Raw genomic sequence first — 15,541 nt, forward strand, 5'->3', positions numbered from 1 at the left:
CTCAAGCATTTTGAAAATGGTAACTTCACCAACAGCTATTTGGTACTCTGTAAGGCTAGCCATAGACATATCGAGCAGCAGGGTAGATTCTGTAGAGGAGAAGAATGAGCTGCCTAAGACAAAGGATCATGAACAGGTCTAGTGTCACATGTGCCAGTGGGGGTGTAGATAGCTCTGTCCTGACAATAAAGTTTCTGCAAATATTGTAGAATTATCAGGACCAAAAAAATATAGTGTATAGTGATAGTGTAATGGACAGCGAGTGTGGACTCGCTGTGCTACTCAACCGGTTTGGCTTTGGGCCACACCAGGGAGCGGAGTCTAAGTGCCCTCTAGGTCTTCACCCTTTATCCTGCTCCAGGATGCGGAAGCTGGACTTCTGCGGCTAGAGGACACCAGGTCGCTCCACAAGTGTGGTCCCGGTGTGAGCAGCAACTGGCCCCCAAGGACCAGAAGGAGTCGGTGCAAGGCTCCGGGGAACAGGCTACATATGCCTAGACAGCAAGCCGGACTGTCAGCAGGAGGAGTGAATGCAGTATCAGGGATGGGAGGGGTATTGTAGTCAGATAAGCAGAGGATCAGGGTAGGCGGATTCATTGCAGGTCACACAATCGAAATGGCAAACAGCAGAGGCAAAAAGGCCTACAATCTAAACTGGTTAAAAATTTGATTTGAGAATAAAGAAGTATCCCCTGGTTCTCACTTGGCCATTTTTTGAAGCTACTGGACAGTTAAGGAAGTGTAACATTTCATATGTCAACATTGCTAAGTCATATATGCTTCAATGTATATAGGATTATTGAGGTGGATTAGGAGTGGGGTATTTGAGAATTAATAATGAAGGTGACCTATGGCCCCATCAGTAGTTAGGTTACAACGAATTCAAACGCCACCAAAAAGAAAAAATGCTGAACCTCAAAATTTTTACAAAATAACATCATATATGTTTTATTGATTAAAAACATACACTGAAAATGAATATACAATGATCCATGACTGGAAATAATGATACAAACAGCAAGAGTAAGGAGGCTGCTCTCTGTGGACTACTGCTGAAAATACCAATAAATATAAAGTGCGAAATACATAGCAGCATAACGGTACATATACAAATATAGGATATAACAGGAGAATGCTCAATAGATAACTAAAAAGTACTGCATGGTGATATACATAAATAACCCAAGAGCATCCTGTGTACTGGCGATAGTAATGGCGTCCACTGGCTGCCCCCTATATTGGTATGCACTAGGAATTCAAGTCAAATGAGTTGATACAGGGTATACAGGAACAAGTTACTCTCAGATCAGACAGAACATCAAAAAGAAAAGCTAGACAGAAAGATCAGACTTTGTCTTCCACTTCCAGAACCCTTCTGGTTTGCCTTTATTGTGACATTGGCGAGGGTGAACGGTTTGCATGTTGTCCTATTGAGGGGGGATTGCTACGTGGTTGTTCCCATAATGTAAAGAGACAACAAATTGGAGACAACTTAATGTATGCAGTAATGATAGGCAAGGACTTCACAAAGTTTTGAGGTCATAAACTCAAAGTTCTCTCGTAATTATCTAAAATGCACAGGGGTAATTTAGGATATGTTCACACATGGTGACGTTTCATTGCATTACTGCACTCATGGACAACTGGACATCAATTAAATGATTAGTTATATTATGAAAACTCATTAACAGAACTAAATTACAATTAATTGCTTTGTCCAAATGTAATCTCATTATCCCCCTTCCCTACTTTCTTTTTACCATTTTTTCCTCTATGTACCCCTTTGTGAACCTTCATTTTATTATACTCATACAAACCATTAGAACTACAGTAGGTAAAATGCATGTAGTTATCCTTTATTAACCTCCATGACAGATAGAAAACTGTAGATGCAATTGAAATATTGATCTGTTATTCACCCCGATAGCAGACAGCAAACTCAGATATATGGGAGATCTCCTAGTAACCAATCCAAACAGATCCTTCTCTAATGATAAGAGGAATATTCAGGCCACTCTGGAAATTTCTAACAGTATTGAAGGTTTTAAGGAATTTTTCCTTGATATCTATCATTGATGTCTTCCTGTATTTGTATCTAAAACCCATGCTCTGCATTCGTTATGTTTCAATAGAACATTTACATTGGCCAATAAGTTAACCACATTGAGAACACATGTATCAGGAAAGCCTACGGGAAAATACAGTTAGCCCATGGGGTGCTAAGGCACAGAGTCCACTCCGGGTCTAGGTTCAGGGAAATCACCATCCCGCTAGGCCTTCAAGTCGTGGCAGAGTCCAAACTGTCTCAGCATCACAGGGGAGCCCTTTCTAATGGAGACAATGTCCTCCGCCCGTTTCCATAACATTGAGGGGCCAATCAAAGGAAAAGGGCAGTCGAGTCGAAACTACAGACGGTTGTCTGCATCCTGTATTTATAATTATAACTCATCCTATATTGTCTTTATCTTTGCGTAGCACATTTACTTTTTACAATAGGTTAACAACATTGTTCAAATATTTAACACCAATCTACATATGTAATCACCTTTATCAAAGTTATTCCACATATAAGAGATTTCTAACCCGCAGGGTTAGCAAACGAATGCCGATCAGTGAGATTGGCACTCGTTTGCTGTGCCTCAACATGGCACGAGAAATCAACCATCTGGGCTGCATGAACGATGACTATATCGTTCGTGCAGCCTGGGAAACTTACAGCACATATATGTATATATCTGGGCTGTCAGTTTCCAGATCACAAGCAGTGTATACTTACCAGGCTGTTTATGATCCGGTATCTGTCTTCTCCAGTCCTCTGGCCACCGGCTGTATCTTCAGCACCTGCCTCCTCCAGTTGTCAATCATCGCAGAGGAGGCGATAGCAGCCTGAAGATACAGCTGGTGGCTGGAGAACTGAAGAAGCCAGACTGCTGCCTGTGATCTGGACAGATTGGATATATACATATCTGTTCTGTCAGTTTCCCTTTACCATTATTGGCTGTATAAATCCCTGTTTACACAGGGAGATGTGCAGCCGATAAAGAAATATTTAAAGCAGATTCTAAACAGATGATCAGCTGATAACCAGGCAATCAGTCTTCGGCTGATTGCTGTTACTTTTACACGGGCCAATTATTGCCGCAGGAGCGTTTCTAGCGACACCCCAGCCAATATCAGCCCGTGTAAAAGGCCATTAAATTTTGTCATGATTGGTTAAAAGGGTTATCCAGCACTACAAAAACATGACCACTTTCCCCCTACCCTTGTCTCCAGGTCAGGTGTGGTTTGCAATTAAGCTCAATTTACTTCAATGGAACTGAGTTTCAAACCCCACCCAATCTGGAGACAAGAGTGGAGGAAAAGTGGCCATGTTTTTGTAGCACTGGATAACCCCTTTAAGTATGCTCACAAGACTTCCAAATGGCTAGAGGTAGAGATGGGCAAATCTACAGTAGGAACTAAGGTAATCGCTTCATTCCTATCAGGATTCAGCTCATCAGGCTGCAGGCTTTAAAGTCTGCGACACTCTGTGCCGCTCCTCCCCAGGTGCTGGGAAAAGATGGATCCAGTCCTGGGGAACTTCTCCCAGTTTCTCAGGATTGGATCCATCTTTTCCCAGCACCCCGGGAGGAGCGGCACAGAGCAGACCAGACTTAAAAGCCCACAGCCTGATGAGCTGAATCCTATAAGCAACAATGGGAAACGGCTCTCGCTGTGTACACATTGCATCCATACAGCAAATAAAGGAGATCTACCTTACCTGTGTGTTCTGCGTCCTGTGCTTGCATCCAGACACCTCTTATTTCTCACTTCACAACATGACAGTGGTCAGTAGGGTCCTCACCAACAACCTTTATATGGATCAGAGAGAAAATACATCAATATAATAATATAGTGTCGTATTATAAAGGGATTATGTGGGGACAATGAATGTTTTCTCTAGGTCATGTGCGAGAAAATTAGTGGCGTGTGTAATGGTCTGTAATGGCGTCATTACAGAGATCCCTAATAGAGCGAAGCTGCAGCCAGTTCTCTCATCATGACAGCAGAGCAGTTGTGTCCTCAGCCGCTTCAGTCAGTGTAGGAAACATCCAAAACAACTATCAGAACTTTTACCATGATGACTACCGCCCCCTGCAAGATACAGGACCCCAGTGACAATGGGTCGTTACTAATGGTAAAATGTATGTATGTGTGTTCTAACCTACATCCTCACTCTGTAGGGACACCAGTGCTGTAGTCCCTGTCAGCAAAAAGATATCGCCCACAAAAAGCGGGGAACTTTAGGCTTTGTTCACATATAATATTTCTGCCAGTCTTTTTTCAACCGAAACCAGGAGAGGAACTGACAGAGCAAAATTATAATGGTAAGATTGCCTAGTTTCTGTGTTTTCAACCCACTCCTGGCTTTGTTTAAAAAAAAAAAAAAAAAATCTGACCAAAAGCCTGATGGAAATACTATATGTGAACATAACCTTAAAGTGAGCAGGTTAGATAGGTGAAAGAGATGCATAGCTTCTGTGTATAAAGCACAAAGGGGCATTATTGGTGTGAGAGCACAAAAGACACAAAATACTGTATGTGAGGCATCCAGTGGCAAATTATAATGTGGGTGGTTTGAGCGGCCTCCTGGGGGCCCACAACTGTCCAAACCACCCACATTAAGGGATGGAAAAAAATAAGTAAAATTCACTTCTAAGACAGTCCCCTGTCACTGCAGCTCTCCCAGCATACTGTCCTCTTCTGTCCTCCAGCACAGGCAGTATCTATTGCGGACACTGGTCACTGACACGCCGATCGTTCCGTGTAAACAGTCGTCGCGCGATAGTCCGGCCGCTCGCCGCCCGCAGCCCTGCCCGCCGCCCGGCCCCCTGCTGGCAGCCCGGCCCCCCGCTCATCCCCAGCCCCCTGCTCGATCGCCACCCCCACCGCCGCTCTGATAGCCACCCCTGCCGCTGCTCCGATCACCACCCCCGCCGCCCCGATCGCCACCCCCTCCGCCCCGATCGCCACCCCCACCCGCCGCTGCTCCGATCGCCGCCGCTGCTCCGATCGCCCCCACCGCAAAGAACATACGTTACCTGCTCTGCGCAGCAGGTCTTCCGACATCCCCGGCTCCCCTCTTCAGCCCATTGATTGGCTGAAGAGATGAGCCGGGAATTTCAAACGGCTCCCCTTCAGCCAATCAGTGCTGAAGAGGAGCACTGATTGGCTGAAGAGGAGCCATTTGAAATTCCCGGCTCATCTCTTCAGCCAATCAATGCGCTGAAGAGGGGAGCCGGGGATGTCGGAAGACCTGCTGAGCGGAGCAGGTAACGTATGTTCTTGGCGGGGGCGGTGGGGGCGATCGAGCGGCGTCGGGGCGGGGGGGGGGGCGCGACCGGAGCGGCGGCCGGGGGGCGATTGGAGCGGCGGCCGAGGTGGCGATCGGGGCGGCGCAGGGGGCTGCGGTTGAGCTGGGGGGCGGGCTGCGGGCGGGCCCTTTTACACAGAAAGATTATCTGACAGATTATCTGCCAAAGATTTGAAGCCAAAGCCAGGAATGGATTTGAAAAGAGGCGAAATCTCAGGCTTTCTTGTATGACCTGATCTCTGTTTATAGTCTGTTCCTGGTTTTGGCTTCAAATCTTTGGCAGATAATCTGTCAGATAATCTTTCTGTGTAAAAGGGCCCTTAGGGTCCATTTACAAGGAAAGATTATCTGGCAGATTATCTGCCAAAGATTTGAAGCCAAAGCCAGGAATGGATTCGAAAAGGGGAGAAATCTCAGGTTTTCCTTTATGACCTGATCTCTGTTCAAAGTCCGTTCCTGGCTTTGGCTTCAAATCTTTTGCAGATAATCTGTCAGATAATCTTTCTGTGTAAATGGACCCTAACACATGCTACCTGTGCCAGAAGAGAACAAGGGAGAGCAGAGCCAGGAGACTCTTGGCGATGGGGGAACATATGGGAGGCAAGGTTTTGTTTTTTTTGTGCACTTCACTGGCCCCGTGGGGTTGGGGATCACACTGGGGGCCATCTACTAAAGGGGGGGGGGGGGGACTGGGGTCATCTACTGACTGGGGCCATCTATCAGGCGGACTACACTTGGGGCTATATACTGATGGGGGACTTCAATAGGGGCCTCATACTGACTGGGGTCCATCTAGTAAAGAGGGACTACACTTGGGGCTATATACTGATGGAGGGACTACAGTGAGGGAATGTTCCTCTGCATTGAGGGACCCAGGGTGCATTTAATTCATCACTGAGTATAGGCCCTGCGGTATTATAGGTGTATTTACTAAAAATAGAGGGCAGTTGTGTTTCCACATTGACTGCTTGCTAGAGATCTAGGTAGGGGCTAGCGACGCCAGTGATCGATGCTGCAAAGGCCATCCCCAGACTACTGGTGCACGTGCAGCTGTACTGAACAGGACTGGATGCGAGGACAGGAACTATAGCATTACTGTTTGAGACTGAACATGACAAGTCATGGGGTAATTATATTTTTCTGATGATTTATATATACAAATACAGATGATAAATGGTTTACTAATTAAAAATAAAACAACCTGCATAGTGAAAACTTACCAGTAGATGGCGCCATATAACAAACTATAATTCTCTCATCCACCTTCAGATAATAAAGATATTGTATTCTGATGCTTTCAAATACGAGTTATTTGATGTAAAATTTCTTAATACTGGAAAGATTTGGTGCCATAAGTCTCTACAGTGTACAGTCATGGCCAAAAGTTTTGAGAATAATACAAATATTAATTTTTACAAAGTCTACTGCTTTAGTTTTTAAAATGGCAATTTGCATTGACTCCAGAATGTTATAAAGAATAATCAGCTTAACAGCAATTACTTGCAAAGTCAATATTTGCCTAGAAAATGAACTTTATCCCCCAAAACACATTTCAACATCATTGCAGCCCTGCCTTAAAAGGACCAGCTAACATCGTTTCAGTGATTGCTCCATTAACACAGGTGTGGGTGTTGATGAGTACAGGGCTGGAGATCAATCTGTCATGATTAAGTAAGAATGACACCACTAGACACTTTAAAAGGAGGCTGGTGCTTGGCATCATTGTTTCTCTTCTGTTAATCATGGTTATCTCTAAAGAAACACATGCAGTCATCATTGCGCTGCACAAAAATGGCCTAACAAGCAAGAGTATGGCAGCTAGAAAGATTGCACCTCAGTCAACAATCTATTGCATCATCAAGAACTTCAAGGAGAGAGGTTACATTGTTGCTAAAAAGGCTCCAAGGCTCCCAAGAAAGACCAGCAAGCGCCAGGACCGTCTCTTAAAATTGTTTCAGCTGCCGGATCGGGCTACCAGCAGCGCAAAGCTTGCTCAGGAATGGCAGTAGGCAGGTGTGAGTGCATCTGCACGCACGGTGAGGCGGAGACTCTTGGAGCAAGGCCAGGTCTCAAGGAGGGCAGCAAAGAAGCCACTTCTCTCCAGAAAAAACATCAGGGACAGACTGATATTCTGCAAAAGGTACAGGGAGTGGACTGCTGAGGACTGGGGTAAAGTCATTTTCTCTAATGAATCCCCTTTTCTATTGTTTAGGACATCTGACAAACAGCTTATTCGTAGAAGACGAGGTGAGCGCTACCACCAGTCTTGTCTCATTCCAACTGTAAAGCATCCTGAAACCATTCATGTGTGGGGTTGCTTCTCAGCAAAGGGAATCAGCTCTCTCACAGTCTTGCCTAAAAACACAGCCATGAATAAAGAATGGTACCAGAATGTCCTCCAAGAGCAACTTCTCCCAATTGTGCAAGAGCAGTTTGGCAATCAACAATGCCTTTTCCAGCATGATGGAGCACCTTGCCATAAAGCAAAAGGTGATAACTAAATGGCTCAGGGAACAAAACATAGAGATTTTCGGTCCATGGCCTGGAAACTCCCCAGATCTTAATCCCATTGAGAACTTGTGGTCAATCATCAAGAGACAGGTGGACAAACAAAAACCAACAAATTCTGACAAAATGCAAGCATTGATTGTGCAAGAATTTACTGCTATCAGTCAGGATTTGGTCCAGAAGTTGATTGAGAGCATGCCAGGGAGAATTGCAGAGGTCCTGAAGAAGAAGGGTAAACACTGCAAATATTGACTTGCTGCATTAACTCATTCTAACTGTCAATATAAGCTTTTGTTACTCATAATATGATTGCAATTATATTTCTGTATGTGATAAAAACATCTGACAAATACACATAAAAACCAGAGGGCAGCAGATCATGTGAAAATATAATATTTGTGTGATTCTCAAAACTTTTGGCCATGACGGTATGTGTTCCACAAATTACTGTAATGGCATGTTTCATTTCATTGTGAGCCCTAATGGGGACATGGATCAATGTCGTGGGCACTAGTACACTTGGAAGTAACCTTTCACAACCCTTACATTTGGGCCCGCGGAGCGGGAATCAGGGTACAATTGTGATATGGTAATTAAATGGTTATTCCAGGACTAGAATATCCTTAGCATGGACCACAGATCAGCTCTAAAGTTTTAGTAGCCACTGTGCCTGGTATTACAGTTCAGGTCAATGGGACTGAGCTACAATATCAGGCACAGCCACTACTGAAACTACAGCCTTAAGTATACCGCCTCATGGTGAGAATTGGACCACTAATAACGCGAAATTGATGGCTTATCATAGGGAAAATATCCATATAAAGCTTGGAACATGGAAACACAGTGTCTGAATTAGTAGTTTGGTTATGCTTACATGTCCCAGCTTACAGGTAAAATAATACAGCGTACAGGTATAATTAAAGAGTAAAGAAAGATGGCAGCACCCTCCCTCACATATATGTTTATTCACCAAACCTTATGGCATACAAGCAAGTAAAATTGTACGATAAAAAAACTGCCATTATGGATTCGGATATGCTTCATACACAGAGGAGGTCATTTAAAAGGAAAGTCTTAAATAAGTCCCCAGGTGTAAACCTTAATAATTCAGGCGCAACACATCCTCCTCACCTTGCTGCACCTGGGACTTTTTTTTTTTTGTTATAATGGAAGTCAATGTAAAAACAGATCCAAACGTATTGCACAAAATGACATCCGTTTTTCATCAGTTATTCTTCATAAAACATATCCGTTATCCCAGCCTAAGCTGTACCACTCAGAATGTACCCTGAACTATTGGGATACACAGCTGTGATGTAATTTATCTCTATAAAATGAAGCTAGTTCAATGCAAGAGTACATGTGCACTGCAAAATAGAACTATTGGGGATAAACCTCTGTGATGTATTTTAGCTCTATGAAAGGTATATAGTTGAATGTAAGACTTTGTAATTGTCTTTATGTTTAAATAGCACATTTACATTGGCCAATAAGTTAACAACATTGTTAACACATGTATCACCAAAGCTTACTGGAAAATAGTTAGCCCATGGGGTGGTAAGGCACAGAGTCCACTCCGGGTCTAGGTTCAGGGAAATCACCATCCCGCTAGGCCTTCTAGTAGTGGTGGAGTCCAAAGTGTCTCAGCATCACAGGGGAGCCCTTTCTAATGGAGACAATGTCCTCCGCCCGTTTCCATAACATTGATGGGCCACTCAAAGGAAAGGGACAGTCGAGCCGAAGCTGCAGACGGTTGTCTCCAATTTTTATTCCACTGCGGATACGGAATGCGGCCCCTTTAACCCCGCCGCCGGGAGCATACATTACCTGCTCGAAGCCGCAGCTGTGTGTTAGGCTCCCTCACACGCAGCCATGACACTGAGCAGGTAATGTATGCTGCAGGCCAGGGGCTGCTAGAGGCGGGATGCGGGGGATTAAAGGACCAGATCACATACTAGCAGCAGAATTAAAATTCAGCTGCAGGTATGTGACACCCTCAACTTCACTGTACCTGGATTCACAGTGGATTTCGCTGCAAACTCGCAGCGTGAAATCCTCTGCAAATCCAGTAGGTGTAAAGCTACCCTAAAGCAGGTCCTTAACAGACGATCAGCTGATAACCAGGCAATTGATCGGTCTTCGGCTGATTGCTGTCACTTTTTACACAGGTCGATTATCGCTGCAGGAGTGTTTCTAGCGACACTCCAGACAATATCAGCCTGTGTAAAAGGGCTATTAAGTTTTGTTGTGATTTGTTAATTATGCTCACATGACTTCCAAATGGCTAGAGGTAGAGATGGGCAAATCTACAGCAGGAAGGAAGCTAATTGCTTCATTCCTATCAGGATTCTGCTCATGAAGCTGCAGACCTTGAAGTCTGCTCCGCTCTGTGCCGCTCCTCCCCAGGTGCTGGGAAAAGATGGATCCAGTCCTAGGAAACTTCTCCCAGTTTCCCAGGACTGGATCCATCTTTTCCCAGCACCCGGGGAGGAGCAGCACAGAGCGGAGCAGACTCCAAAGCCCGCAGCCTGATGAGCTGAATCCTGATAGGAATGAAGCGATTGGCTTCGTTCCTACTGTAGATTCGCTCATCTCTAACTATAGCGCTACACTACTGAACTGATATAGTTTAGGCTACTCAGTGTCCATATTATTTGTCTGTTGACCATGAAAACCAACACCCATTGAAACTAATTGAGATCAATGGGAAACGGCTCTCACTGCACACAGGACATCCATGCAGCAAATAAAGGAGATCTCCCTTACCTGTGTGTTCTGCGTCCTGTGCTTGCATCCAGACACCTCTTATTTCTCACTCCACAACATGACAGCGGTTAGTAGGGTCCTCACCAACCACCTTTATATGAATCAGAAAGAAAATACATCAATATAATAATATAGTGTCACATTATAAAGGGATTATGTGGGGACAAGGAATATTATCTCTAAGTCATGTGAGAGTTTCTGCACAGAAAATTAGTGGTGTGTGTAACCCCAGCAGGAGAGGCAGGAGAGCCGACCTGATTCAGCACCGCTGCATCCCGCTTACATGAATGGCGTCATTACAGAGACCCCTAATAGAGCGAAGCTGCAGCCAGTTCTCTCATCATGACAGCAGAGCAGTTGTGTCCTCAGCCGCATCACAGTCAGTGTAGGAAACATCCAATACAACTATCAGAACTTTTACCATGATGACTACCGCCCCCTGCAGGATACAGGCCCCCAGTGACAATGGGTGGTTACTAATGGTAAAATGTATACATACCATAGTCTGGCTCTCAGGCTCCATGATATCTTGTTTCAAGCTGCTCTACGTCGGTGCTGCTTTGCTGTGTTGCTAACAACTGCCTAGCAACCACAGTGCAGCTTATAGTGCTCCAGCAGTGAAAGCTGCCCTGTGATTGGCTGCCTATAGCAACAAATCACAGTGCAGCTTATAGCACTTTAGCAATGAAAGCTGGCCTGTGATTGGCTGCCTTTAGCAGCCAATAACAGTGCAGCTTAGAGAGCTCTAGCAGTAAACACTGGCCTATGATTGGGCACCATTTATCTCCATTACTTCTAGTATATGCTTATAGGCCCTGTAATTTCAGGTCCTGTCAGTTTGTATGGTATCTATTATAGACAAGGAAACCATGCAGTGTTCTAACCTACATGTATCCTCACACTGCAGGGACACCAGTGCTGTAGCCCCTGTCAGCAAAAAGATATCGCCCTCAGATTAGTCCAGCAATGGTTACACAGGTATTAAACGGCATGATTTTCGGGGAAAGCATGCGCCGACCTGTCAGCTCAGTGCTCGCTGCCTGTGCTATTACACACACAGAGCAGGCGGAGAGCAGCGGGAGGAGCTTCCTGAATGATCTTTAGGTCATTGGGGCTGCCCATTGAAGTCAGTGGCGGTCTGCTGCCCCGGTTCTTATTACAAAGGGCGACACACAGCAGAGCGTCACTGACATAATCATGATTTTTCAGCATGTTGAAAGACCAGCACGATGTCGGCTGATCGTTTCAACATGCGCTATTACAGTAAACAACTAGATTTGCATTTCCAGGGAAATACATAGTGCTTGAAAAGAGCGCCCCTTTAACAGTGACTTCTCTTTAAGAGAAACTTTAACCCTTGATACTCTCCCTTTAAGAGCGACTTTGGTACAGTCCCTTTAAGAGCAACTTTAGTATAGTCCCTTTAAGAGCAACTTTGGTACAGTTGCTTAAGGAGGGACCTTGGTGACAACGCTTTGAATGACCTATATACTGTCCCTTTAAGACCAGCTTAAGTACTCTACCTTTAAAAGTGACTTAGGTACCACCCTTTGAAGACCAGCTTAGGTACTGACCCTTTAAGAGCGGCTTGGGTACCGCCCCTTTAAGAGTGATTTGGGTACCATCCCTTTAAGAGCGGCTAGGGTAACGTCTCTTTAAGAGCGGCTCGGGTGCTGTCCCTTTAGGAGTGGCTTGGTTAACGTCCCTTTAAGAGCGGCTTGGGTAACATCCCTTTAAGAGTGACTCAGGTAATGCCCCTTAAAGAGTGACTTGGGTACTGTCCCTTTAAGAGCAACTCGGGTACCGTCCCTTTAAGAGCGGCTTGGGTACCGTCCCTTTAAGAGCAGCTTGGGTACCGTCCCTTTAAGCACAGCTTGGGTACCGTCCCCTCAGCTCAGCTATTTTACTGACCGAACTTTGCTACTTATAATGGTAAAGATCATTGCTCGGTTACCATGACAATCTTACTCATGTCAGTGAGACAAAACCGTTAAGGACCTTCCATCTTCTACGTCTTCTATTGGCCAATAGTGGACATGTGACTGTATGAATGTTGTGATACATTGCCTGACAGGACCTTAGAACTTCTATTGGCTGCTATATTTCAGCTATTTACATATGTGCTGTGATCGGCTGTTAGCGTTTACAGTGTGGCCATTATTTCCAATGGGCCATTATTTTCAATGGGAATTTACGGGTCTTTAAATGTAAATTTCTTAAAAATTACAAATCCGATCAAAACCGAAAATAGATAGCACACCTGTGACCACTGAGGGCTTCGAAACGCAGTCTGAACGGAGTCTGTACGCAAAGCGGTGCGGGCTGTATTAATCGCAGAAAAATGGCTGGAAGAAGAAGAATACGGATTACAATAAAATACTAGATTTGCATTTCCAGGGAAATACATAGTGCTTGAAAAGAGCGCCCCTTTACCAGTGACTTCCATTTAACTTTAATCCTGGGTGCCGTCCCTTTAAGAGCGACTTGGGTTCCATCCCTTTAAGAGCAACTTGGCTCCCGTCCCTTTAAGAGCGACATGGGTCCCTTTAGGAGCGACCTGGGTCACTTTAAGAGCGACGTGGGTCCCTTCGCTCTTGAAGGGACCCAGGTCACTCTTAACGGAACCCAGGTCGCTCTTGAAGGGACCCAGGTCACTCTTAACGGAACCCAGGTCGCTCTTAAAGGGACCCAGGTCGCTCTTAACCCCTTAACGACATCGGGCGTACGTATACGCCCCCGCAGGGTGGGCTTTAACGCAAACGGGCGTATACGTACGCCCGATGTTTCCCCGATCGCTGTGTTTTCACACACAGCGGTCGGGGAAGATGGCCTGCTATAATGTATAGCAGGCCATCTCTGCTCGTCGGCACGGGGGGTGATTAACCCCTCCCATGCCGACGATTGCTGCTATATGCTGATCTATACAGATCAGCATATAGCAGCTAAATTCAGCTTTCTGGGTCATCGGTGACCCGGAAAGTAATGGCGATTGGTGCTGTCCGAGATAGCACCAATCGCCATTAGTGTCCCCACTAAAGATGGCCGCGGTGCCATCCCCACGATCGCCGTGATAGGCCGGCCAGTACCGGCCGGCCCATTACGGCGATCATACTGTAAAAAACAGATTTGCCGGGTTCTGCACCCCCCAGCTAGGTAGCTGAGAGGTGCAGAACAGGTGTGTGTGGTGCAAGTGTACCATACTCACCTGATCTGGCCGTCCGGAGCGAAGATCTGCGGTCCGCGCCGTCCTCGCGTCTTCTTCGCGCCGCTTCCGGGTTCGTTCGTCCATCGTTGGAAATCTTCAGAAACACTCGGGTCCTCGTGTTCGGCGGGCCTCGGTAATCTCCGGCAATCTTCTCTCTACTGCCCCCTAGCGGCTGATCAGTGAATATCATTCACTGATCAGTTGCTTTGGGTTAAAAAGATTTTTTTTTTTTTTACTTTTTTTGCGCCCTAACGTCGCTGAGTACTGATCAGCATCGCACGTAAGTGCGCCACTGATCAGCAACTCCTCCTTTTTGGCGTAGGAGCGTTTTTTCCCCCTATATCCTACCGCCACTGTCTGCTGATAAGTGCCGCACATAAGTGCGGCATTTATCAGCAGCTCCTTTCTTGGCGTAGGGATATTATTTTCTTACTGTCAATAAAACACTACATTACACTACACTACATGAAATAAAGTTTTACAATAAACATTTACATACCCCATATACTAGTCCCCGTATAAAGATGGCCCCCAGGGTGTTTTCGGCGTCGGACGCATATGCTATTATTGCCTCCAACACCGAAACAGCCAGTGAGAATCAATGGGGGGATCCTTCTTTCCTCCATTCATCCTCATCATCATCATCATCATCATCCAGTGACGTGTCTGGGGGTAGCGTAGCGTACGATGCCCCCCAGACACTTCTTTTCCGCCAGTACCGTCCCAATAAGAGATCACGGTATGGCGTGAAATTCTACAACTTTGTGACAGTACCTCAGGGTACTCTTACAGATTTAGGGTACGTGCACACTGCGGAATGGCGAAGGATAACCCTTTGTGCATTCCGCAGCTCGCACCCACCGGCGGACTGATGCAGGCGCGCGTCTCCACCCGTGTCATAGACTCCATCCTATGCACGGGCGGATTCCGTTGTCCGTCCAAAGAATGAACACGTTCATTCTTTGGACAGAGGGCGGAATCCGCCCGTGCATAGAATGGAGTGTGACACGAGCGGAGACGCACACCTGCATCAGTCCGCCGGCGGGTGCCAGCTGCGGAATGCACAAAGGGTTATCCTTCGCCATTCCGCAGTGTGCACGTACCATTACAGTGTATGAAGGAAGGGACACCCGAATCCAGCCCCAGATGAACCCACTCCCCCCCTCCCGTCCTCAGAGTTAGTGGGGAGATCGTCCGGGAACTGATCTTCCCACTGCTGGATAAAGGTCACCACCACCTGTACGGGGATAACTTTTATACCAGCACCCCCTCCTCTGGTCTCTCGCTGCCCGAGCTACTGTAGCTTGCGGCACAATACGAAAATATCAGAAGTAGTAATAAAGCCCTAATATTTAGCAGCCATGGAGCGGACCCAGCGCTTCTGGATATGAAGGACCCCGTATCGCACCAGGACAACATTTTCCCATTCTGGAAACTACACCCCATAAGGAATCTAACAAGGGGGGCAGCGGGGATATGGCCCCCTGGTGACGGCCACATTTGTGGCGTGAAAATAAAAAAAAATATATTTTTTATTTTCACGGCACATGTTCCACATATGTGCCCATCACCAGTGGGGTCCATATCCTCACTGCACCCCTTGTTGGATTCCTTATGGGGTGTAGTTTCCATAATGGGGTCACTTGTGGGGGGTTTCTACTGTCCTGGCAGCACAGGAGCTTTGTAAATGCGACATGGCCTCCATCCTC

General features: G+C 46.0%; 1 long non-coding RNA gene across 2 annotated transcripts; it reads right to left on the reverse strand.

Annotated features, from left to right (window-relative positions):
• Window positions 1–1,179: 1,179 nt before the first annotated feature.
• Window positions 1,180–11,238, reverse strand: LOC138775906 (uncharacterized). 2 transcript variants are annotated; one of them, XR_011360677.1, is made up of 4 exons: window positions 11,127–11,238; window positions 10,628–10,718; window positions 3,761–3,851; window positions 1,180–1,444 (listed from the first exon to the last, which is right to left on the reverse strand). It is a non-coding gene; the product is annotated as an uncharacterized lncRNA (long non-coding RNA). The 2 variants fall into 2 exon arrangements; XR_011360676.1 differs by lacking the exon at window positions 1,180–1,444 and having other exon boundaries at window positions 3,651–3,851; window positions 11,127–11,237.
• Window positions 11,239–15,541: the final 4,303 nt, after the last annotated feature.

The sequence above is a fragment of the Dendropsophus ebraccatus genome, unplaced genomic scaffold (assembly GCF_027789765.1).
Source record: "Dendropsophus ebraccatus isolate aDenEbr1 unplaced genomic scaffold, aDenEbr1.pat pat_scaffold_373_ctg1, whole genome shotgun sequence".
Lineage (NCBI taxonomy): Eukaryota > Metazoa > Chordata > Amphibia > Anura > Hylidae > Dendropsophus > Dendropsophus ebraccatus.